The sequence below is a fragment of the Panthera pardus genome, unplaced genomic scaffold (assembly GCF_024362965.1).
Source record: "Panthera pardus isolate Hobbes unplaced genomic scaffold, ASM2436296v1 HiC_scaffold_13, whole genome shotgun sequence".
Taxonomy (NCBI): Eukaryota; Metazoa; Chordata; class Mammalia; order Carnivora; family Felidae; genus Panthera; species Panthera pardus.
Genome location: NW_026526688.1, coordinates 202,775,998 through 202,803,035, shown reverse-complemented (window position 1 = coordinate 202,803,035; position 27,038 = coordinate 202,775,998). Strand labels below are relative to the sequence as shown.

Below are 27,038 nucleotides of genomic sequence, written 5' to 3'. Positions count from 1 at the left end.
GCTCGAACTCACGAACTGCAAGATCGTGACCTGAGCCGAAGTCGCACGCTCAGCCGACTGAGCCAGCCAGGCGCCCCTGGACTGTTATTTTAGCATAGATTTTTGGTTTTGAGGTTTGCTCTGACTTGGTTTTGAGGCTTCGTGGTGTGTGGAGTGGGTTTTACCAGGCGGGACGTGGTGGCAGATTCAACAGTTTGGTACGAATCCAGCCTCATGTCCACAAAAAGGCACAGTTGACCCAGCCCTTTGGCTCAGAGGTGGCCCTGGCCCCGACCATCCTTCTGTTGCCTCCCAAGAGAGTGGAGAGCTGGCGGCACAGCTACCCACCTGCGGTTCTTCAGCCCCTTTGCTCCTACCCAGTGGGTGACGGAGCAGGTGCCTGGTGTTTGTGCGCGATGGCGGGAAATGGCCGCCGGAGGTACCGCGTTGGCCACGACTCCGGAGTGAAGACCGTATGGAAGGAGTGCTATGCACAGTCTCCCAGGGCTGGAGTCCCATCCTGGGCGCCCGTGTCCGTGGAGTGGTCCTCCTGGTCACTTGGGATGCTTGCTGGGAAACATCAATAAACTCATCTTGTGATTGAAATAGTGAATAACGTTCTGTGAGAGAATTTAATGTGGAATACAGCTATTTCAGATCTTTGGGTTTTGTTTCCTTTTTAATGCTCTCCCCTTCCCATTTGTGTCCTAAGTGTGTTTTTAAGAGGAAAGAGCTTCATCAGAAAGTGCCTGATTTCTCAACTCAGTGGAGACAACTCAGAAACAGTCAACAGGAGTTCTTGAAGTAAGAGTGACAGGTGCAGAGAATTAGCTACCTAAGTTAGGTTTACATAGAAGGATCCAGAATTAAGAAGTAGTGAATTTTTTGTTTTGTAAAGTGTTTCTCATATTAAGAGTTGAAAACAGGAAATTCATTTTCTCAAATATTTTTGTGTGCTAACTTGCATTCTTAAAAAAAAAAATTTTTTTTACGTTTATTTATTTTTGAGAGACAGAGCACAACTGGGGGAGGGGCAGAGAGAGAAGGAGACCCAGAATCTGAAGCAGGCTCCAGGCTCTGAGCTGCCAGTACAGAGCTGGACAAGGGGCTCAAACTCACAAACCATGAGACCGTGACCTGAGCTGAAGCCAGACGCTTAACCAACTGAGTCACCCAGGTGCCCCTAACTTGCATTATTTTGAATAGAAGAGTGAAGATGGGTGGGAAGAAAGTGGGTCTTATTTTTCTGTTAAGGCAGCGGGAAGTCCCTGAGAGCAGTACGTTTCAGTGGAGCATTTGATTGTGTTTCGTGTTTCTCACTTTGAACTCCAGATTGGTCATAGAAGTGAACCATGATCCTGGGCACCCCAGCGGCTCAGTCTGTTGAGTGTCCAACTTCGGCTCAGGTCACGGTTTCACGGTTTGTGAGTTCGAGCCCTACATCAGGCTCCGTGCTTATAGCTTGCAGCCTGGAGCCTGCTTCGGATTCTGTGTCTCCCATTCTCTCTCTGCCCCTCCCCCGGCTCATGCTCGGTCTCTCTCAAAAATAAACGTTAAAAAAAAAAAAAAAAAAAAAGGTGAACCATGATCCGTGGAAATCTGGATCTGTGGAAACCCATACTAAACCTGTTTTCTTTCCATTGTACCGTCCTCTTTGAGTATAATGTACAAAAATGGACTGTTCTATCGAGCAGATTTTTTACGGTGCTGTAGAGGTTAGGTGATGAGGTGAATATAAGGGCTTTGTAAGTGCTCAATACTTGAAACCAGTATTTCCTGCCATAAAGCCTGCATACTTTCAAAAGAGTTTTAAATTTTGTTCCTTAAAGTATTAAGCCGTCATGTTGTGATTCTTACAAGGTCTGCCCCTGTCAGCAGATAGTGCTTACTCCTGTGTTCAGAAAGAGTCATTCTGTCAGTGTGGTTGATGCTCAGAGAAGTTGAATATGAAATATCAGAAATACAGGACTATATGCTGAGTGTTGGTTATAACTGAGGGCTGTTCTTCCAAGTCAAAGCAGCTTATTTGCTTTAGAAGCTCCTAGACTGTCTCCTAGCAAGGGTCTTCTTGGACATGTGTGTTCATGGCTGGTTCCTCATGTGTTTCTGGCGCACGCATTAGAAAGTTAACGTTTGAAAGGAGTGTACATAGCAGAGCAGTTATATGTTGGCCTTGGGAATTACACTGTTGGCTTAATAGTATGAGTGAGGCCGTTTTCTCGATTTGTTTCAAATAAATTCAGTGTCTTTTTCTGGTCTCCAACAGATTTGTTTAAAAGAAAAAAAAACAAAAAAACAAACAAAGAGGATTTGTTAAAACCGTTCCTCCTTTTCAGGAATGTTGGGAGATAAAGCTACATCGACAAAGTGGTTTGTCACTGTGCCAGCACACTTTAAGGAGGCAGAAAATGGGGGTGCCTGGGTGGCTCAGTCGATTGGGCAACCGACTTCGGCTCAGGTCATGATCTCACAGCCTGTGGGTTTGAGCCCTGCATCAGGCTCTGCGCTGACAGCTCAGAGCCTGGAGCCTGCTTCGGATTCTGTGTCTCCCTCTCTCTTTGCCTCCCCCACTCACACTCTGTCTCTCTCTCAAAAAAATAAACATTAAAAAAAAAAGGTAGAAAATGATCATACTGTTAATAAAATAAAACACAAAATCACTGCTTCCCCCCCGCCCCCAACTTTTAGGATTTTTTTTTTCCTATGTAATACATCTGTTACCTTTCATAGCTCTAAATGATAACCTTAAATTGTTTACATCATACTTATAAAGAGACATTCGCCCCGTTTTCTCTTAGAGAAACTGACAGCGTAAATAGAGAGGGAAGAATAAAATATATGTATGTTTAATATGGATTTTGGCCTTTTCATAGCAATTCCATTCTGATTGCAGATGATAGTGTTATTTACCAGTTGTTTTTTTAGCATCTGACGCATAGTTAATATCGCTGTTATCATTTTTTAAAATGTTTTTTAGCGTTTATTCATTTTTGAGGGACCGAGCACGAGTGGGGGAGTGGCAGAGAGAGAGGGAGACACAGAATCTGAAGCAGGCTCCAGGCTCTGAGCTGTCAGTACAGAGCCCGATGCGGGGCTCAAACCCATGAACTGTGAGATCGTGACCTGAGCCGAAGTTGGGCACCCCATCCCTGTTCTCATTTATGCCCTTGTTGAGGCTCCCCAGGATTTTGGTTGCAAGGAATGTCTGGAAATAGCTTATAAACCCTTTGATTCCAGAGGTATAGTGGCCAATATTTGTGTTTCCTTCATTGCACTTAATTTGATCCCATACCCAAGAGCTACTTAATGCATTTTTGTTGTAAAAAATAACTTTTGTATTCATTTGGACGTGTTCTTGAATGCTTACCATTCCAATGTGTGCAGTCGGCCCTCCTTGCTTTTTTCTTGCTCAATTCTTTCCACCCTTCAGAATCCAGTTTGCCTTCCTCTTTGTAGCTTGCTCTGTTCTTCCAGCTCAGGGGCGTTCTCTGCCCTTCGGAAATTTGGAACTCGGGGTTCACAACAGCATAGTCAATGATTCTTTTCCCAGCTAATTTGCAATCTTTGTATGGGCAGGGCATAGCTCTTACCTTCATTTTTTATCCCTTTCAGTGCTGGCTGGCCATATAATTGGTACTTGGTAAACAATTGGAGATTAAGGGGGTGATTTGTTATTTTGCTAAATTCAAGAAAGAGGGGGTGAAATTCATGTTGAAAACAAAAGGATTGGTTGGACTTGGAGGGAATAAAGTGTGTTCCCAGCTTGCTTAGAGACTAGTGGTTGATAATGATAGCTAACATTAGTGAGGGTTTGCTCTGTCCAGGCAGCATGCTAAATTCTTTAAGGGCATTATTTCAGCTAGTCCTACCCTTCATTCTCCTAACCCATAAAACCAGACAGATAATAATTCTACTTCACAAGGTTAGAGGATTGCTTGTGATAATGTGGCACAGTGCTTGGCGCTCAGAAAGTGCTCAGTAAATAGTAGTAGTTGTGGTTGTAGATTTTGTTGTTCTGTCCAGTGTCATAATGAAGAACTGGTACTTTAACGTGCAATTGTGTTAACTGACCTTGAACCTGGCTCTTTGTCTGTAGTCTGTTCTCATTCTTAGATTTCCCAAAAGCATAGCTTTCCTCTTCCTAAATTCTTCCATGCTGGAGGTGCTTGAATCTCATTTATCCTTGACCTTTGTTATTTCTCATGTCTGTCTCTTTGTCTCTATTTTCACTTAGACACCACCCCCACCCCCCAGCCCCCACCCTGATGGTCTTCTATACTTCTTCAATTGACTGAGGGCAAGAATTTCCAGACTTTTTTCCTCCTTTTTCATCCCCAGTGCTGCTAGAACACTCTTTCTAAAACACAGATTTGTTCTCTTAATCTTCTGTTTAGAATTTGGCCTTAGACCTCCATTCTGGGTCAAGTATAAACCCCTTAGTGCATCATGGCCCACAGGGTCCTACCTGACCTCAGTGACCTGCTCTTCTCTCCTTGTCTATTTGCTGCTAAGTGTATGTGACTACTCGATGCCTTCCTACCCGGTGAAGTCTTGTTCTTCCTTCATGTTCCGGCTTGGGTGTCTTTTCTGGAAACGTCAACACTCCTGCAAGAGACTTGATCATTCCATCTTTTGTGCCACTGCCACGCCCAGGATGAGCTGTTACTGCACTGGGCTGATTCAGGACAGCTTGGGTGTCCCTTTCTGTGTCACCAGCATCTAGCACTGTGCTAGCTCCCACCTCCACAAATGCCAACTGATGACTGGTGACAAAAGAGCACATCTCAGGAATTCTTTCAATACTGGTGATAACCAGAAATTAAGGCTTCAAACCAAGCTGTTTTTTTAGACTAGTGATCTGGAACTAGTCTGGATTTCTGGAACAGAAATTGAGATTGTATTCAATTTTTGGAATGTCAGTTGGCTCCATACTTCGAAGTGGTGAGTAGTTCTTATTTCATTTTGAATTTAATATTCTTGTTTTTAGCAAATCAGTATTAAAATATTTAATTATACCTATAACGCAATCTGTAGTTCTCTCAATATTTACATGCTCATCACTAGCGGAGACAGCAGCAGGGTTAGCCACAACTAGTTAGGATGTTAGCAAAAGGCCATGCCCGTACATTTTCCTTTTAGAGGGTAAACTCTCTGTTTTTACCAAATTGAAAGAGTTTCTAGTTCAAAGAACACATGGTAGTACTACCTTTCCTGCCCCCTTACTCCTGTGCTGATTTGTCTCACTTCCTGGCAGAGACATTGTGCCTGAGTGTTTGCATGGTAAACCTAGATCTCTTCTTGTGAGTTGTTTGGAAGACGATGCTAGCACATTTGCGAGGTTGACAAGGCTGCTGAACTGGTAGCATCCCCCTCCCCCCCCCCCAGGGGCAGGTGTTTATCCCCTTTGACAGATGGGGGAAGGACAAGTGAAGTGACTTGATCGAGGTCACGTCACTAGTAAATGGGAGTGTTAGGTTTCAACCCAGGTCTGTCTGGCCCCAAACTCATGTTCTAACCAATCATGTAATGCTGTCTGTTGAAAGACTTCCTCAGTTTATTGCTTCAATGGAAATGAGTTGATGTTTTGTATTTAGCTTCTGGCATGAAATTAGCTTTCTAGATGTGGGAGTGTCGCTCCTTGTCTGGTTGGACAGCATGAAAGCACAGTTGACGGAAGTTGGGATGTGGCAGGGGAGGGGGGGCGCGGTATTCTCATCTAACGAGAAGTCCGGAGACGTTGTCTGTGTTTAAGCAACGAGAACTAAAGAGCCAACAGCATTGTTCACTGAGAGGGAGCCTATACCAGATCCGAAAGTGATGGTAGATGTTTGGCGATGGGGCAGGGCCTTACTGAGGTCACTCTGAGTCTGAAAGGAGGGGACTTGGAGCCCCCTCTCTGCTCCCTGTTTTTATTACATTTGCCTTCAATGCTTGTGGTCTTTCCTTCAAGTTCTCCATTGGGTTAAACACAGCGTGTTTCCTCTTGAAAGGACAGCCTGCTAGTGTCCCCTTGTAGAGCTAGGGACAGAATTCTCTTTGAGCTGATTCTGTTCCACTAATTTAAAGTTTTCCAGGGTGCCTGGGTGGCTCAGTCGGTTAAGTGTCTGACTCTTGGTTTTGGCTCGGGTCATGATCTCACAGTTCCATGAGTTCCAGCCCAGCATCGCGCTCTGCACTGATGATGCGGAGCCTGCTTGGGATTCTCTCTCACCCTCTCTCTCTCTGCCTCTTTCTCTCTCAAAATAAATAAACTTAAAAAAAAAAAAAAGTAGAAGAAAAAGGTTTCCAAACAACCTATAATAAAAAAATCAGAGACCTATCAGACTGTAAAACTTTTGCTCCTGAAGGACATGGAATATTATCTTACTGTTTGGGCAGCTTGGGCTGCCGTAACAAAATAACGCAGACTGGGCAGCTTAAACAACAGAAATGTTTTTGTTCTTTGTGTTTTTTGTTTGTTTTTTTATAGTTATGGAGGCTAGGAATCCAAAGTCAACTTACCAGCATTGTTGGTTTCCGGTGAGGACTCTTCCTGGCTTGTACAAAGCTGCTTTCCCCCTGTGTCTTCACGTGGACTTTCCTCTGGGTTCACACTGAGAGACAGCGGTTTTCTGGTGACTCCTCTTGTGAATACACCTGTCAGATTAGAGCCCTAACTGGCTGACCCTTCCTGAAGACCCCATCTCTAAGTACGGTTTACACTGGGGGTTAGGGATTCAACATGTGAGTGTGAGGGGGAGGAGATGGGATACAAATCAGTCTATAATGCTGTTTTAATTTGCATTTTCCCAATTAAACATCTTTTCATATTGAGGGTGATTTAGCTTTCCTCTTCATGAATTGCTTCTTCATATCTTCTGCACAAATGAGGGCAGAATATCTTACTGACTTATAGCAGTTTTTTTATATAATCGGGATGCTAAGTACACATGGCACAAATCTCCCATTCTCCCACCTGCTCTATTAGTTTTCCTATTGCTGCTGTAACAAGTTACCGCAAAAAACTAAACGGCTTCAAACAACACAGATTTGTTGTGTTACAGTTCTGGAGATCAGAAGTCTGAAATGGGTCTCACTAAGCTAGCATCAAGATGGCAGAAGGGCTGTGTTGCTTTCTGGAGCTTCTAGGGGGAATCTGTTACCAGACAGAGAACCAGTTCTGAGCTCAGGTTTGTCTGCTTTCTCAAAGATCAACACTCGAGAGACCAGTGCCGATGGGAAAGGTTGCATCAGTCAGGAAGCCGGCCAGCTGGGAAGACAGGTGGACAGACGTCTCAAAGACGATCTTCCCTGTCCAGGCCAAGTTGGAAGGTTTTCGAGGGGAAGGCACAGGAAAAGGGAGGGGGGCTACATGCAAGAGAAGCAGGTGCTCACGCAGTTAGTCAGTGGTCTGTTGGCATGACCTTGAACAGACTCACTGGCATCAGTGGCAGCTGTTTTTGAAGGTGGTCAGCCTTACCTTCTGGAAAAGTTTGGTCCTTCACTCCTCCAGGCCAGTGGTCCGCAAATCTCAAGGAAAGAGGTTAGTTCTGCTATAGACTAAGGGAGTTAGGTCAGCACACAAGGAGCACAAGAGCTTGAAGCGAGTTAATCCTTAATACAGGTGGAGCGCTATTAGAGATTCATTTTGGAGGTTCTGTGGGGGAATCCATTTTCTTGCCTTTTCCAGCTTCTGGACGCCACCTGCACACCTCAGCAATAATCAGGCGTTAGCAAAGACCTGGAGTAGCTGCAGCTACAACTCTCCCGTGCTGCTTGGTGGAGCGTGAAACAGGAGAACCGTTTCGGGAAACTGGCAGTTTCTAATAAAGTTAAACACACACCTACCCAGTGACCCAGTGATTCTCTTTCAAGATATACCCAGTAAAATGGGCATGTGTCCACAGAAAGTCTAGTACAAGAATGTTTGCAGCGGCTTTGTTCATAACAATCTCAAACTGGAAACAACCCAAATGTTCATGAATAAGAGGATGGATAGAGACATACTGATACGCGTAACGCAATGTGGTGGTAAAAAAAGAAAGAGCTGCCAGTATATGCAAGAGCACAGACCAGTCTCAGGAGCATCATGTTAAGGAAGAAGAATCAGGAGAGAGAACAATCCTTAATGGTTCCAGTAGTATGAAGTGAAATTAATCCACAATAATACAAATTGGGATGCTGATTGCTTTGAAGAAGGGAGGGATTGTCACCGAAGAGGCAAGAGGGAACTTTATGAGATGATGAAAATGTGTATTGATCCTGCTGGTAATTATGAGGTTGTAGAGCCATAGTGTTAAGATTGGTGCATATTATTGTGAAAATTGTGTCTGTTAAAAAGTGTTGTGTTTTTTTTTTTTATAAGGAAGAATTTTTTTTATAAGTTAGGACCTCTCTGCTCCTTAAATGTTTGGTAAACCTTTATGAAACTGCCTGAGGTTGGTGTCTCCCTCATCCCCCATCCTGACCTTCTTGCCTAGGAAGCAGGGATAGGGATGGTTCTTTTTATTATCAATTTAGTTTCTTTAATACTTGTTGTGATATTCAGGACCATTTCTTTTCAAGGTAGATCTGGCAATTTATGTTTTCTAAGAAAATTTTTTAAAATTTAGTTACACGGTACAATATTGGTTTCAGGAGTAAAATTCAGTGATTGATCACTTACAACACCCAGTGCTCATCACAAGTGCCCTCCTTAGTACCCGTCACCCATCTAAGCCCATCCCCCACCCCATCCCACCATCAACCTCCAGTTTGTTCTGTATCCTTAAAAGCCTCTTGTGGTTTGTTTCCCTCTCTTCTCTCTTTTGCCCCTTGCCATGTGTTCATCTGATTTGTTTCTTAAATTCCACACATGAGTGAAATCATAGGGTATTTGTCTTTCTCTATTTGTCTCGTCTTGCTTAGCATAGTGCATTCCAGCTCTATCCATGTTGCAAATGGCAAGATTTCATTCTTTTCAATTGCTGAGTAATATTCCATTGTATATATTTTTACCACCTCTTCTTTATCCATTCATCAGCTGGTAGACATTTGGGGTCTTTTCATAGTTTGGCCATTGTTGATAATGCCGCTATAAATATTGAGCTGCATGTACCCCTTCAAATCTGTATTTTTGTATCCTTTGGGTAAATACCTAGTAGTGCAATTGCTAGATCATAGTGTATTTCTATTTTTAGTTTTTTGAGGAGTCTCCATACTGTTCTCCAGAGTGGCTGCACCAGTTTGCATTCCCACCAACAGCGCAAGAGGGTTCCCTTGAGAAAATTATTTTCACCTAAGTTCTCAAATTTATTTGGCACAAATGTTATTGGTAACATTTTCTTGCTATTTTTACAATTGCAACTGTGATATTTTTAATTTAGAATATTACTTGTGTGTGTCTTTTATTTTTATTAGACTTGTAAAAGATTTTTTTTTTATTAAACTTTTCAATGAACCAGCTTTTGGTTTCGTGTGCTTTGCTGTATTATGTTTGCCTTCCAGGTTATTAATTTTTGCTTATATTGTATTCTTTATTTTGATTTGCCTCTAGCTTCTCAAGTTGAATGCTTAACCTATTACTTTTTAAACTTCCTTCTTTTATAGTAAGTGTAAAACTCTTAAGTTTTAAGTATTGCGTTAACAGGAGCCTGCAAGATTTTTTTAATGTAGGTTTTTCATTTCAGTTATGTTTAGATTTTCATTGCGATTTCTTTGTTAGACCTTGATTATTTGAATGTGATTTTTAAGAAATTCTAAACTTGTGGCACCTTTTTAAATGATCTTTTTTATTGGTGGTAATTTAATTATATATGATCAGAAGATATGTTGTTAAGGATAATAATGTTTTGATATTTGTTGAAATATACCTTGTGGTCTGTACGTGGTCAATTTTTATAACTGTTTTACCTGTCCCGAGGAGGAATATGTGTTTTTTATTTGCTGGGTAAGACCCTGTACAATTATCTATTAGGTCAAATTTGTAATATTATTATATAAATAGCCTCTATTTTTATTGCTTTTTGTCTGCTTGATTAATCAGTTTATGATAAAGGTTTGATAAAATCTCCCATTAAGGCTGTGGATTTGTCAAATTTGATTTCCCTAATTTGGTTGATTTTTATTTCAAGACACTGTTAAGTATTTACTACTTAATGATTTTGGTATCTTCTTGTTGGTTATTATTTTTTTTTATTACTATGTAAGGTGCATCTCTATCCCTACCAGTGCATTTGCCTTAAATTGTATTTTCATCTGGCATGTCTGTTATTATACCTGCTTTTTTTTCTTTTGCCCCCACTAATTTGTGCTGTTTTTCTCTGCTTTTTGGTATTTTTTGAATGCTTCAGATGTCTCTTGTAAACAACATCCCGCTGGATTTTGCTGGTTTATCCAGTCTAATAATCTCATTCTTTTAGTACTTAAGTTTTAGTCCCTATTTTACATCTTATGGGACTTTTTTTGGTATGTATTTTGCTACCATTTTTCCTTTGGCTTGATAGTCTTATATAATCATAATAGCTAATATTTGACTATTTGAAATGTACGAACCTCTGTTTTTATATAATAATTCATTTCATTCTGATGACTCTTTAAGAAGATAGTTTTAGTAATTCTGTTTGCAGATTAAAAAATAACAAACAGTCCAGAGAAGCTAACAGCTGGGCCCAGATCACACAGCAAGTGAACAGTGGGGTCAGATCAAATCCAAGCACCCTGGCTTTAGGTCTTATAATCATGTGCTTTTCAAATGCCTTTATTACCTGAGAAGATATGTACCTGTGAGATACATGTATAATATAAAGCTTTCCAAAAGTATGGCCACTACTGGCTATAGTAATGCAGTTGAACACAAGCAAGAAAGATTGGGGAAAACCGCAATACTGATCATTTATATTCATCTTTGAACGTAAGTGGAAATGATTTGAAACCAAAAAAGCAGCAAATAGCCCTGTGCTTTGTTTATATTTTACCATAAATGCAGAAGCATTTCAAAATTAAATTAGTTCAAAGGAATCTTTTCTTCGTTAAGCTTGAGTTTAAAACATTAGAGATGAACTGTGATCTTGTGGGGGGAGGGGCAGAAAGGTCGTCCAGTCTCCAAGGTCTGTCGTTTCCCAGGGGGGGCCACTCCAGCATTTGAAGACACTAGGTCTGTCGATACTTCATTTTTCTGTGTGTAAAATTATTTTCCATGACTTGCTTACCTTATAGGAATGATAGGTAGTTGAGGTTGTGTATGAAGAACATTCAAGGCTCTTCATTTCACATTATGCATTGGTCAACTTGAGTATTACAGTAACATAACCGCAGGAAGGGAGAGAAATGATAATCACAATGGTTCCATTAGTTAACATCTTAAGTGTGACATTTTTTTATTTGTTTGAGATTTTTTTTTTTAAGTTTATTTATTTTGAGAGAGCGTGCACGGGAGGTGCTGCTCAGGTTCACCGGCATGTGTGCCCCAAGCCTGCCGCTATGAAGTGAAAGTTTCTGTCCTCTCACAATTTAATAATTGAAGCTCTAATCCCCAGTGTGATGGCATTTGGAGGTAGGGCCTTTGGAAGATAATTGTAGTTGCATTAGGTCATAAGGGTGGGGGCCTCATGATGGAATTAGTGTCCTTATAGAAAGAGGGAGAGACGTGAGATCTCTCTTCGAGTGCACGCAGCAGGGAAAGGCCATGTGAGAACATAATGAGAAGATAGCCATCTACGAAGCAGCAAGAGGGCCCTCACCAGTCAGTGAATCTGCTGGCACCTTGATCTCTGAGAAGTAAGAGAACTCTGAGAAGTAAGTGTTTGCTGTTCAGGCCCCCAGACTATGGTATTCTGTTATAGCAGTCCAAAGTGACAGAGACACCTGTGGAGACCCCATTCTTCTGTCTTTCACCTGGTGATATTCTTCTTCAGACCAAGCCAGGGAGCGTTGTCTAGGGAGAAGGGGGTCTTTTGTGGCCATAGCTTACCCAGGTGGCACAGGGTCTGTCTGTGTGCACTGCTACATTTAGTGAAATGTGGATGATGCCCTGTGTTTGGATGTGCATGGTGTGAGCACTATTGTGTGTGTGTCATTTACTCTTTAAACAGGAAATTGTCGGGGCGCCTGGGTGGCGCAGTCGGTTAAGCGTCCGACTTCAGCCAGGTCACGATCTCGCGGTCCGTGAGTTCGAGCCCCGCGTCGGGCTCTGGGCTGATGGCTCGGAGCCTGGAGCCTGTTTCCGATTCTGTGTCTCCCTCTCTCTCTGCCCCTCCCCCGTTCATGCTCTGTCTCTCTCTGTCCCAAAAATAAATAAAAAACGTTGAAAAAAAAAAAATTAAAAAAAAACAGGAAATTGTCAGTGAATTATGTGCTGGGTTCTGAGCTCTCCCCTCCACCACTTCCCTAAAACCACCCTTGTCCAGATCACCAGGGTCAGTTCTCAGTCCTCATTTTACTATGCCTGTGGGCTGCCCTTGACATAGCCCATCATGGGGGTTTCCTGAGTCAATATGTCCTTTTAGACCAGCCTCTGTGTTTTTCTGCTGTTTCAGTGCTTGTCCTTCTCAGACTGCTTGAGTGGTCGCCCCTCATTCTCTGGACCTCTTCACATGGAAGTATTCTGAAGGCTCAGGCTGTGGAATCTCACCTTCGTTATCCACACTCACTCTCTTGTGATCTCTCAAATTGAAATCCGCAGACTGGACTTGTCCACTGCACTGCAGCTCATTCTCCACTTGCCCACTTGATATTGCCCACTTGACTTGGAAAACCTCATAGGTGCATGCGTGCGCGCGCGCGCACACACACACACACACATTCAAAACTAAACTCTTAACACCCACGTACACCAATTTTTTCCTTCTGTATTTCAGTTAATACCCAGGCCAATAATCTTGTAGTTGACTTTTAACTCCTTACTTTCAATTCCCCACATCCAGCCCTTGGACAAATATTTTTAGATCTCCCTTCAAAATATAAAGAATCTGACCTCTCATTGCCTCCACTGCTTTCAGCATGGCTCAAACCATCAACCTCTCTCACCTGGGAGACTGCAGTTGACTGCTACTTGGTTTCAGCTTTTGGCTTTCTGACCTTATAGTCTGTTCTTAACATACAAGCCAGAGTGATCCTATTAAAATTTAAGTCAAGATGTCATCCCTCTCCTTTGAACTCTTGTCATGACCTCCCAGACCAAGCAGAGTAAAAGCAGATGTGTTGGAATTATCAGACCAGGAATTTTTTAAAACTGAATATTCTAAGTGCTTTAATGGAAAAAGTAGACACCATGCAAAAACGGATGCACAACATAAGCAGAGAGATGGTAATTCTAAAAATCAAAAGAAATGTTAGTGGTAAGAAAAACCAAAACAATAACAAAGAATCCTTTTAGGGCACATGGGTGGCTCAGTTTGCTGGGGATCTGACTCTTGATTTCTGCTCAGGTCATGATCCATGGTTGTGTGATGGAGTCTCATGTTGGGCCTTACACTGGGCGTGGAGCCTGTTTAAGATTCTCTCTCTCTCTCTCTCTCTCTCTCTCTCTGCCCCTCCCCCTGCTTGCTTGTTATCTTGCTGTCAAATAAGAAAAAAAATTTTTAACGTTTATTTTGAGAGACAGACTGCGCAAGCTGGGGAGGAGCAAAGAGGGAGAGAGAAAATCCTAAGCAGCCTCCACGCTTAGCGCAGGGCTTGCTCCCACAAACCTAGGATCATGACCAGAGCTGAAATCAAGAGTTGGATGCTTAACCAACTGAGCCACACAGGTGCCCCTAAATTTTTTTTTTCAAATGAAGAATCCCTTTGATGGCCTCATTAATTGATTGGACAGGGTTGAGGAAAGAATCTCTGAGCTTGAGGATAATAACTGAGAATTCCTAAAACAGAAGCAAGGAGAAAAAAAGACTGAACAAAATTAGGACAGAATATCCAAAAACTGTGGGACAACCACCTGTAAAAGGCATAACAGGAATGCTGAGAGGAGCAGAAAGAGAAAGGAACAGAGGAAGTATTAAAAGTAATAATGACTGAGACTTTACCCAAATTGATGTAAGACACCAAGCCACAGACTCATGAAGCTCTGAAAACATGAAACAGGATAAATACCAAAGAACTACACCTAGGAATATCATCTTCAAACTTCAGGAACTAAAAAATAAGGAAGCCATCTTGAGAAAAGCCACAGATAAAAACACTTCATCTGTACAGGAGCAAAGATAAGAATTATATCCAATTTCTTCTCAGAAACCATGCAAGGAAGAAGACGGGAGTGAAACATTTAAAGTATTGGGAGAAAAAACTCACCAACCTAGAATTCTGTACCCCGTGAAAGTATCCTCCAAAAGTGAGGAGAAATGAAGACTTACCCAGACAAAAACCAAGGGAATGTGTTGCCAGTAGACCTGCCTCTCAAGAAATGTTAAAAGAAATTGTTCAGAGAGAAAGAAAATAATATACTCAGAAACTTTACATATAAAGAAATGAAGAGCATCAGAAAATGAATAAGTGAAGGTAAAGTGAAGATTTGTTTGTCTTATTCTTAATTGCTCTATCAGCTATCAGCTAACAGGGAACAGATATATACATGGAAGACAATAAGAGGAACAAAGATAAGGATGACAAGTACTAGTAAAAATATGGTGGAGATTAATCCAACTACAGACATACCTTGTTTTGTGCTCTGCAGACACTGTACTGTTTACAAATTGAAGGTTTGTGGCAATCCTGTGGCAAGTCTTTTGGTGCCATTTTTCCAGCAGCATTTTTTTCTCTATGTTTCTGTGTCACATTTTGGTAATTCTTGTAATATTTCAAACTTTAAAATTATTATAATTTTTATGGTGATGTGTGATCAATGATTGACTTACTGAAACCTCAGATGATAGCATTTTTTAACAATAAAGTATTTTAGGGGCGCCTGGGTGGCTCAGTCGGTTAAGCGTCCGACTTCAGCTCAGGTCATGATCTCATGGCTAGTGAGTTCGAGCCCCGCGTCGGGCTCTGTGCTGACAGCTCAGAGCCTGGAGCCTGTTTCAGATTCTCTGTCTCCCTCTCTCTCTCTGACCCTCCCCCGTTCATGCTCTCTCTTTGTCTCAAAAGTAAATAAACGTTAAAAAAAAAAATTAGAAAAAAAAAACAATAAAGTATTTTAAAATTAAGGTATGTACATTTTTAAAGACATGAAGCTATTACACACTTAATAGACTGCAGTATAGTAGTGTAAACATGGCTTTTATATGCACTGGGAAACCAAAAATTCCACTTGTATTTATTGTGATATATGCTTCATTGCAGTGGTCTGGAACTGAGCCCACAATGTCCCTGAGGTATGCCTGTATTGTATGATATTTAAATATCTGCGGTCTAAGTGCAACAGTCAAAGACAGAGATTTTCAGAGTGGACAGAAAAGTAAGACCCCACTACGTGTTGTCTATAAGAAACCCACTTTAAATATAAAACACATGTAGATAAAAATAGAGATGTATGATCCTTTCAATGGGTGCAGAAAAAAGCATTTGACAAAATACAGCATCCTTTCAAAAACGCTCAAGAAAGTAGGGATAGAAGGAACATACCTTAACATCATAAAAGCCATGTGTGAAAGGCCCACAGCTGATATCATTCTCAGTGGGGAAAAACTGAGAGCTTTCCCCCTAAGATCAGGAACACGACAGTGATGTCCACTCTCACCACTGTTCTTCAACGTAGTACTGGAAGTCCTATCCTCAGCAATCAGACAACAAAAAGAAGTAAAAAGCATCCAAATTGGCAAGGAAGAAGTCAAGCTCTAACTCTTCACAGATGAAATGCTACTCTACATGGAAAACTGGAAAGACTCCAACAAAAAACTGCTAGAACTGATCCATGAATTCAGCAAAGTCGCAGGATATAAATCAATGTACAGAAATCAGTTGCTTTTCTATACACCAATAATGAAACAGCAGAGAGAGAGATATTAAGCAATCAACCCCATTTACAACTGCACCAAAAACCATAAGATACCTATGAATATACCTAACTAAAGAGGTAAAAGATCTGTACACTGAAAACTATAGAAAGCTTATGAAAAATTGAAGACACAAAGAAATGGAAAAACAATCCATGCTCATGGATTGGAAGAACGAATATTGTTTAAAATGTCAATACTACCCAAAGCAATCTACACATTCGATGCAATCCCAATCAAAATAACACCAGCTTTTGTCACAGAGCTAGAACAAACCATCCTAAAATTGGTGTGGACCCAGAAAAGACCCTGAATAGCTAAAGTAATGTTGAAAAAGAAAACCAAAGCTGGAGGCATCACAATTCCAGACTTGAAGATGTATTACAAAACTGTAATCATCAAGACAGTATGGTATTGACACAAAACCAGACACATAGATGAATGGAATAGGATAGAGAACCCAGAAATAGACCCACATATATATGGCCAACTAATCTTTGACAAAGTAGGAAAGTATCCAATGGAAAAAAGACCGTCTCTTTAGCAAATGGTGCTGGGAAAACTGGATAGCGATATTCAGAGGAGTGAACCTGGACCACTTTCTTACACCATACACACACATAAGTTCAAAATGGATGAAAGACCTAAATGTGAGACAGGAAACCCATCAAAATCCTACAGGAGAAAATAGGCATCAACCCATTGACCTCAGCCACAGCAACTTCTTGACATGTCTCCAGAGACAAAGGAAGTAAAAGCAAAAATGAACTACTGGGACCTCATCAAGGTAAAAGCTTCTGCACACCAAAGGAAACAACCAGCAAAACTAAAAGGCAACCAATGGAATGGGAGGAGATATTTGGAAATGACAAATCAGATAAAGGGTTAGTATCCAAAATCTATAAAGAACTTGCCAAACAACACCCGAAGAACTAATAATCCAGTGAAGAAATGGGCAGAAGACATGAATAGACAGTTTTCCAAAGAAGACATCCAGATGGCTAACAGACACATGAAAAGATGCTCAACATCACTCATCATCAGGGAAATACAAATCAGAACCACAATGAGATACCACCTCACACCTGTCAGAATGCCTAAAATTAACCACTCAGGCAACAACAGATGTTGGCGAGGATGCGGAGAAAGAGGAACTCTTGTGCACTGCTGATGGGAATGCAAACCGGTGCAGCCACTCTGGAAACAGTATGGAGGTTCCTCAAAAAATTAAAAATAGAACTACCCTATGAGCCAGCAAGTGTACTGCTAGGTATTTATCCAAAGGATAAAAAATGTTCTTTCAAAGGAATACATGCACCCCATAGTTTATAGCAGCATTATCAACAATAGCCAAATTATGGAAAGAGCCCTAATGTCCATTGACTGATGAATGGATAAAGAAAAATGTGGTATACATACACAATGGAATACTACTGGATGATGAAAAAAATGAAATCTTGCTTTTTTGCAACGGGTTTGCCGCCAGAACACAGGTGTCGTGAAAACCACCGCTAACCCTAAACCAAAATGGGAAAGGAAAAGACTCATATCAACATCGTCGTCATTGGACATGTAGATTCGGGCAAGTCTACCACTACTGGTCATCTGATCTACAAATGTGGTGGGATCGACAAAAGAACTACCGAAAAATTTGAGAAGGAGGCTGCTGAGATGGGAAAGGGCTCCTTCAAATATGCCTGGGTCTTGGATAAACTGAAAGCCGAACGTGAACGTGGTATCACCATTGATATCTCCCTGTGGAAATTCGAGACCAGCAAGTACTATGTGACCATCATTATGCCCCAGGACACAGAGACTTTATCAAAAATATGATTACGGGCACATCTCAGGCTGACTGTGCTGTCCTGATCGTTGCTGCTGGTGTTGGCGAATTTGAAGCAGGTATCTCCAAGAATGGGCAGACCCGTGAGCATGCCCTTCTGGCTTACACACTGGGTGTAAAACAACTTATTGTCGGTGTTAACAAAATGGATTCCACTGAGCCACCCTACAGCCAGAAGAGATTTAATGAAGTCAGCACCTACATTAAGAAAATTGGCTACAACCCCGACACCGTAGCATTTGTGCCAATTTCTGGTTGGAATGGTGACAACATGCTGGAGCCAAGTGCTAATATGCCTTGGTTCAAGGGATGGAAAGTCACCCGTAAAGATGGCAATGCCAGTGGAACCACACTGCTTGAAGCTCTGGATTGCATTCTGCCACCTACTCGTCCAACTGACAAGCCCTTGCGTCTGCCCCTCCAGGATGTCTACAAAATTGGTGGTATTGGTACTGTCCCTGTGGGTCGAGTGGAGACCGGTGTTCTTAAGCCAGGCATGGTGGTCACTTTTGCTCCAGTCAATGTTACAACTGAAGTAAAGTCTGTTGAAATACACCATGAAGCTTTGAGTGAGGCTCTACCTGGGGACAACGTGGGCTTCAATGTCAAGAACGTATCTGTCAAAGATGTTCGTCGTGGCAATGTGGCTGGTGATAGCAAAAATGACCCACCAATGGAAGCAGCTGGCTTCACAGCTCAGGTGATTATCCTGAACCATCCAGGCCAAATCAGTGCCGGATATGTACCTGTGCTGGACTGTCACACAGCTCACATCGCCTGCAAGTTTGCTGAGCTGAAGGAGAAGATTGACCGTCGTTCTGGAGAAAAGCTGGAAGATGGTCCCAAGTTCTTAAAATCTGGTGATGCTGCCATCGTTGATATGGTTCCTGGCAAGCCCATGTGTGTTGAGAGCTTCTCTGACTATCCTCCTCTGGGCCGTTTTGCTATTCGTGACATGAGACAGACGGTTGCTGTGGGTGTCATCAAAGCAGTGGACAAGAAGGCAGCTGGAGCTGGCAAGGTCACCAAGTCTGCCCAGAAAGCTCAGAAGGCTAAATGAATATTATCCCCAATACCTGCCACCCCAGTCTTAATCAGTGGTGGAAGAACGGTCTCAGAACTGTTTGTGTCAATTGGCCATTTAAGTTTAATAGTAAAAGACTGGTTAATGATAACAATGCATCGTAAAACCTTCAGAAGGAAAGGAGAATGTTTTGTGGACCATTTGTTTTTTTTGTGTGTGGCAGTTTTAAGTTATTAGTTTTTAAAATCAGTACTTTTTAATGGAAACAACTTTGACCAAAAATCTGTCACAGAATTTTGAGACCCATTAAAACAAAAGTTTAATGAGAAAAAAAAAATGAAATCTTGCCATTTGCAACAATGTGGATGGAATTAGAGGGTATTATGCTAAATGAAATAAGTCAGAGAAAGACAGATATCATATGATGTCACTCATGTGGAATTTGAGAAACTCAACAGATGAACATAGGGAAAGGGAAGGAAAAAGAAGATAAAAACAGAGGGAGGCAAACCATAAGAGACTCTTAAATACAGAGAATAAACTGAGGGCTACTGGAGGGGAGGTGGGTAGGGAGATGGGTTAAATGGGTGGTGGGCATTAAGGAGGGCACTTTTTGGGATGAGCACTGGATGCTTATGGAAGAGATGAATCACTGGGTTCTACTCCTGAAGCTAAGGCCACACTGTATGTTAACTAACTTGAATTCAAATTAAAAAAAAAAAGAGAGAGAGATGGAGAGAAGTATTCCATGCTAACACTAATCAAAGGCAGTGGGAGTACCTATATTAATTTCACACAGTTTAAACTTCAGAGCAAAGCAAGTTATCAACGATTAAGAGGGGCATTACAGGGGTGCCTGGGTGGCTCAGTCGGTTAAGCGGCCGTCTTCGGCTCAGGTCATGATCTCGCAGTGAGTGAGTTCAAGCCCCGCATCCGGCTCTGTGCTGACAGCTCAGAGCCTGGAGCCTGTTTCCGATTCTGTGTCTCCCTCCCTATGACCCTCCCTTGTTCATGCTCTGTCTCTCTCTGTCTCAAAAATAAATAAACGTTAAAAAAAAAAAGAGGGGCATTACATAATGATAAAAGGGTCAATTCTCCAAGAAGATGTAGCAATCCTTAACGTGTATGTGCCTAACAACATATAGTCAGAATACATGAAGCAAAAACTGATAGAACTGCAAGGAGAAGTTGAACACACATTATTCTCAAGGTTACATGGAACGTTCTCTAAGACAGTCCATATTCTGGGCCATAAAACACATGGTGACAAATTTAAAAGAATAGATATCATACAATATCTGCTCTCAGACCACAGTGAAATTAAACTAGAAATCATAACAGACAGCTGGAAAATCCCCAAATACTTGGAGTTTAAGCAACACACTTCTAAATAATATGGGGGCCAAAGAAGAAATCTCAAGAGAAACTAGAAAAATACTCTGAACTCAGTGAAAATGAAAACAAAACATCAGAATTTGTGGGACATAGCAAAAGCAGTGCTTGAGGGAAATTTAGTTTCAAATGCATATATTAAAACAGAAATCTTGGGTGCCTGTGTGGCTCAGTTGGTTAAGCCTCTGACTTCGGCTCAGGTCATGATCTCATGGTTCATGGGTTAGAGCCCCGCATCGAGCTCTTTGCTGACAGCTCAGAGCCTGGAGCGTGCTTTGGATTCTGTGTCTCCCTCTCTCTCTCTCTCTGCCTCTCCCCTGCTCATTCTCTCTCTCTCTCTCTCTCTCAAAAAATAAACATTAAAATTAAAACAAAAAATTAAAAAAACCCCAGAAGATCTAAAATCAGTAATCTAAGCTCCCACCTTAGGAAACTAGAAAAAGAAGAGCAAATCAAAAGAAGAGGAATACTATTAGAGTAGAAATCAGTGAAACCAAAGATAGGAAATAAAGTGAAAATCTGACTCTTTGAAAGATTAGTAAAATCTGTAAGCCTCTAACCAGACTAAGGAAAAAAGAAGACACAAATTACTAATACCAGAAATTAAAAGGGACATCACTACCGATGCCATGGATATAGCTTGGCTAGGAATAAGGAATCTTAAAATTGCTAGAGAAAGGTAAAATTATGCTCAATAGATAAAATTAAAATGAACATGTTTTATTTGACTCATACATAGGGAACCAGGCAGATGTTATAATCAATTCAAATGAAGTCAAAAGGCTCAAGTTTACATGGCAAAAGGAATTGTTGCAAATCCAGGCAAACTGATTTTCCTACAGAGGGAAGAGAAGTGCATGGGAGCTACCAGACAAAACAGCTTCCATGTCTGCCTGTCACCCACAGTTTGCAGAAAGCTGCACAACATCTCAGAGACAAGGAAGGCTAGAATCTGATAACCTGGAAGGATGTGCTGGACGGACACCATGCAGTGTTTTGCTGTCACTATTTTTCTTCTGAAGAGTTAAATCAGTACACCAAAATCATTAACTTGAGCTCATATGAATTGATGAGCCCGTATAACTCAGGAAATCGAAATTAGGGAACTTTACCAAGAAAATGACACAGGAGATGCCAGCTCTGTTTCTGTCACAGCTTTGCTCCTGCTTCATCACTGGATAGATATCCTATAACCAGCCATTTTCACTCACACAAGGAGAACCCGGCCTGGAAGGGTATGCTGCTTCCCTGTCAGCCTGTGGCTCTGGGAAGTGACCTATCATTGTCCTGGACTCTGGCTCGGGGGCCAGAGGCCAAACTGAACCTGGAGTCCTGGCCAGGGCTCTTCAGCACCTGCGGCCCCAGCCTGTGCCCTTCCTTGGTGGAGACTGGTATACCTTGCTGGCTCTTCTGCATCAGGAGCACTGGGGCTGCCTGTTCACCAATCCCTTCCTTCCTCTTCACAGACCTTTTAGAGAAATACTTGGAAAAAGATGACTTGTGGGAGGTATGAGGGAAATGGGTCATCAGTGAGCCAGACAAGATGAGGGCACTTGTATGTAAGTAAAGCCCCGTGTGGATCATGCAGTTAAGGGTATGGAAGAGTAGAGTATCTGCTGGGGTTCCGTCTCTCCTGGGACAGAAGTTACCAGGGCAAAATTTTCGTTGACACGGTTGGGTGGGAATAGCAAAACACTACTGAGTTTTAAATAAGCACATCTGTGTGGTTGGCAGACCACCCTTTATTCTAAGATTGTGCACCCTGCTTCTTTTGCATTGCAATAGCCTTTCTCAGGAAGTATTGGTGGAAACAGACTTGATCAAGTAAGGTACCTGCAGGGAAATCTGATGTATCCTCTCCATCCTCCTTTTTCATTCTTCTGTTTGGTGAAATAACAAAATCCCTGTGATTTTATCATGGGATGAGAAAGAACTGGGGTAGGCCCAGTGGGGTTTTTGGTCCCTGACTCTTGCTTTGGTTGTGTTAGGTAAATGTTGACACTGGATGCAGTGAGGAAGAAAAATAGCCCTGGAGTCTCCCAAAGGAGCAAGCTGGCACCTGGATATGTCATTCTAGTGTGATGGCTCTGTGTGCTGACTTTCCGGAAGGCTTAGCAGTTACGTTGAACACCCTTATCAAGACTGTTGTGTCTCAGGACTGTTGCATATCTGTTTTCACTTCTGGGTGACTATGAAGTGGACAATTTGGGTGAAACACAAATTACTAATCTCAGAAATGAAAGAGGGACATCGCTATAGATTCCATGGATATAGTCAACAACAAGTGACTTTATGATGTTTGAGTAGATTTTTTTTTTCAAAAAAACTTTTGTTGTTGTAAAATACATTTAACCATTTTTAAGTGCACAGTTCAGTGGTATTAAGTAACATTCACATTGTTATTCAAACAACCCCACCATCCACCTCCGGAACTCTTCATCTTCTCCAATTGAAACTCTGTCCCATCAGTGATAACTCCCCATTCTCCCCTCTCTCCAGTCCCTGACAACCACCATTCTGCTTCTGTCTCTTATGGTTTGACTACTAATACCTCAGGTAAGTGGAATCCTACAGTATTTGTCTCTTTGATGACTGGCTTATTTCACTTAGCATAATGCCCTTAAGGTTTATCCGTGTTGTAGCAGGTGTCAGAATTTCCATCCTGTTTTTTTTTTTTTTTTAACCTTAAGTCCTGTGACAATTGTTTACTATAAAGGTGAACCCTGATCCTCATGATGGGCTTATTGGTAAACTTTCTGGTAGTGAGCATAGGCACCAGGACGGCCAAACTTTGTGGATTCACAGCCCCGGGGATCGGCCACCAGCAGGGTCTGGTTGTACTGGATGAGGATGTCTTTAATCTTCTTCTTGGAAGCCTCATGCATGTATTTCTGGTAATAGGCCACCAGGGCTTTGGAGAGGGACTGGTGGATTTTTTTCTTTTGGTTCAATGAAAGACATTTATTTCACGAAATACATAGAAACCTTTGCTCTCTGAAACCAGGAAATATGTTATTCTAGCCTCTGAGGTGTCTGAGTCATTTAGGGTTTACTTCCTTGAGCATTGACATTTTAAAATTGGCATTTCTACAGTGGACCCTTTCTGCCTTTATTAAATACAGCCTAAATTAATTTCTTTTGGATAACTTAAGGGCATATTATGATCCTCCATATGTTAAAAGCTGCTCTAAGGCCTGTGGCATGTGCCTCTTTATCCCCATACCAGGTGGCCTCGATGCTGTGCTTTGAATGCTTACATTTCCTTTTTATGCTGTTTTGTGGCTATTCTTTCAAGGTGCTGTCACATAGATCTGTCTATAAATTACCTATTACAAGTATTTTTTTTCTTTAGTAACTTTCTGTTTCTAAGTTGTTGTGGTATAGGAAATCAAAGCCAAATAATAAGAATTGTACATAAAATAAGAGAAGACATCAGGGCCTAAGAAATTCTTTTATGAGTAAATAAAATGTGCAAGTTTCAGCATGTTGACTTTGTGCTTTGCAGAGGTCCTTTTTCTTTGTGGTTCTTACTGTCTTCTGAGTTGACTAAGTGATGTTGCTACTAAACATAAGTCAGTGGTGAGCATGTTAATAAACAATTTTATTTTCAGATAAATCCAGCCATGTTCATTTTTATCTTCTAATATTCCAAGTCCCATGCTAGTGCTGTCCTGTTCATCAAAACACACCTTATTATTTAGGGTAGGCTGAACTGACAGAACATATAGATCCCCAGTGTAATCTCCAACTTAGTAGAAGTTCTTTCTGTCCTGCAAGAGTCCAGGCAGATGGCCCAGCTGGGTGGCAGTGCTGTTGTTCAGTCATGTAGAACCCGGGCTGATGGTGGCTCGGCCAGCTTCAGCAGGTAGCTTCCTGCTGAATGCAGTGACCACAGTGTACCTTTGAGAGGCCCCCTGCTCAACAGGAATGCCTGATTCTCACCATCACATTTGTGTCTGCAACTCTGTGGTATGATAAGAGTTTGGGAAGACTCTTACGGAAGACTCTGGAGCCCTGTGGTTATAACTGATTTTAAGAGGGAAGTGAATTACGTTTATTTGGCTTAGTCTCAGCCTCTCCACTCCATGGAGCTCTTCTTCTGACTAACCAAAGTTGTTTTAAACTCAAGGAAGAGAACGTGTCTTATTTTTGACTACAAACTTAACAGTACGTGTGAAAAGCAACCCTGAGTGGCTCCTATCAAGGGAATTACACCCAGCGTGTGTGCTGTATTTTAAGAAATCATGGTAACTGACAACGGTTTCGGAGAACAAGTGAAAAGTACTCGTCAATGTCCCAGGTCAAAAACTCTTCTTCTAGGTCTACACTCTGCAGAAATGGTGGTAAAGAAGACATTTATAAGAATATTTGTTGTAACATTATTTGTAATACTGGAAACCAGGAACATTAAATGACTATTAATGGGAAATAGATAAATAGGATATTTATATAGTATTTAAAACAAATTCATTTATTCACCAAATATTTACTGAATGCTTATTTTATGCCAGGTGCTCGTGTAGCTATTGGGATTATGACTGTGAATAACACAGATAAACCCCTCTCTTCAAGGTGTCTCTAATGTTGTGAAGACACAGGTTCTCAATAGCATACATTAAGTAGATTGCGTGGTGGACGGTGATAAGGGCTAAGAAGAGACAGTAAAGCAGAGAAGGGGGATGCTAAGGGTTAGGCGTGGGGGTAGGACATGAAAGTTCAGATTGGGTGGCCAGAAGAAAAGACCTGAGATGAGGGATCTAGCTTTGCTGAGGAAGAGCTTTTTGGGCCATGAAACAAGGAAGGCAAAGGTCACGAGGCCGGAGGCTGGGGGCTGGGGGTAGGAGGAGCATGGAGCCCACTTGGGACAAGTGGATAATCTGTGTCAAAATGGCCTGAGCTGTGTAGGAAAAGTTGTAGGGTGGTGTATGCAGTAACACACCATTCCTGCTAATTTAGCAACCTCTAGAGTAGGAGTTCTTAATCTAAATAAAATAATATACATATGATTGTAACAGAAGTTAATTATATTGAAATAATTGTAAAATTTAATGGATTAGTGTTATAAGAAGTGCTTTGTTATCCGAGCATTAAGCAGCAAGGCAATACCTAGGCAAGTTAAAGCCTTGTCCTTTAAAGATCTGTCCGTGTGAAGGGTGTCATTGTTTAGTCCGAGTGGGGCTTTGAAGCTGCGGGGTGGCCTTTGACACAGCTGCTTCCGTGCGTCCATCAACACAGTTGTAGGGAGTCACTAGACAATCCACGTGAGAGCGTGGGACCTGCCATTTGGAGTCTGAACGATTAACGACCAAGCACAGAGCTTCCTAGGGGTTGCTTGGCCCCGTCACCTGAGCCCTTGTGGACGATCTGGCACCGATGTTGTAATTTCAAAGCAGTGTGAGTGTAAATGACATTTTGAGTTATTTCTGACAACTGTAACATGATAGAAAAATCCAAATTTTCTTGGTGATGAAGTCACAGGTACTACTAATATTGTGGTACTCTTGCCTACATTTGTGGTTGGCAGAAATGATGAGTTTTGGCCAGAAGTTAGTGAAGCTAAATGTGAGTTTTTTTCTGTCCAAATTCAGGGACACCCTGATATCGGCCTGTGGATGACAGGTTAAGAATTTTCCTCCAGGGGGGCCTGGGTGGCTCAGTCGGTTAAACGTCTGGCTTAGGCTCAGGTCATGATCTTACGGTTTGTGGGTTTGAGCCCCACGTCGGGCTCTGTGCTGACAGCTCAACGGCCTGGAGACTGCTTCAGACTCTGTGTCTCCCTTGCTGTCTACCCCTCCCCTACTCGTGCTCTGTCTGTCTGTGTGTCTCTCTCTCAAAAATAAATAAAAACAACAAGACAAAACAAAAAAGAATCTTCCTCTAAAGCAATATATTGTTCAAAGCCATACACACACACACACACACACACACACACACACACACACACACACACAGATTTACAAATGGATTGGGATAACACACGCCAAATTAATGATTGTGATTTTCTGGCGTGTCTTGTACTCGGGATGGCATATAATATCCCAGAATATGTTATAAACATAATTATGGTGTTCATAGTAGAAAACCAAGTCCTAAACCTCTTAACATCCAGCAGAATTTGTAGGCCGGAGAGCTATTCGGTCCAGTTCTTGGTCACCGGATGCATTTCCCTTGGTGGTCCTAATTACCGATAGATAAACTGAGCTATTGTGACAAAGGGGATGTCCCCGTTCGGCCAGTGTGATTACATGGGCTCAAATCCCAGCTTCTCTGTTTACTGCTTATAATGCCTTGGGCCAATTATTTCACATACCTGTGCCTTAGTTTCCTCACCTATAAAATTAGGATTGAAACAACTTTGCACCTGTACAGCAGCAGCACTCACCTTGTAGGGTTGATGGGAGGATCTAGTGAGAGCAAACTGGGATCTTCTAGCGGAGTGGCTAGCTTATGGTCAGCGCTAATAAGGGCTGCCTGGTATTAGGGCCGTCACCATAACCACTTCCAACGTTTGGAAAATGTTGGTTTAATATTATTTTCATTTCACAACATGATTTAATTGTAAATGTGTTTACGGCAAATTATTTTAAATGTTTGTGTACTTTTAAAAAAAGGCTTTGTTACACCATTTTTCTTCTTAATAGCAGTAATGATTAAACAGGATTCCTGGAGTGGGGCAGACCCACACATCTCACTGGTTGTGGCATGTTGGACAAGTTATGTGACCCGTTTGCTTTGGTCCCTTATCTGAGAAAAGCGAATAGTAGTAGTGTTTTCATCATAGGACGAGGGATGATTCAATGAGTCAATATATTTATGACGCTTCTGGAAAGGTGCCCAGCACATAATAAATACTCAGTAAACTAACTTCCTCCTCCTCCTCTTAGACCTTGGCAGTTTCATCCTTCCTCTGACC

The 27,038-nt window shown here is 41.7% G+C and overlaps 1 protein-coding gene, 1 long non-coding RNA gene and 1 pseudogene across 2 annotated transcripts in view; all 3 read left to right on the top strand.

Annotated features, from left to right (window-relative positions):
• Window positions 1-27,038, top strand: part of GRK4 (G protein-coupled receptor kinase 4) — a gene marked incomplete at its 3' end in the record, with an annotated part of 96,012 nt that overhangs the window by 1,238 nt on the left and 67,736 nt on the right. The window lies entirely within an intron of this gene.
• Window positions 137-13,073, top strand: LOC128776687 (uncharacterized). The gene is made up of 2 exons (XR_008421881.1): window positions 137-452; window positions 12,474-13,073. It is a non-coding gene; the product is annotated as an uncharacterized LOC128776687 (long non-coding RNA).
• LOC109269753 (elongation factor 1-alpha 1-like) lies at window positions 17,327-19,070 on the top strand (annotated as a pseudogene).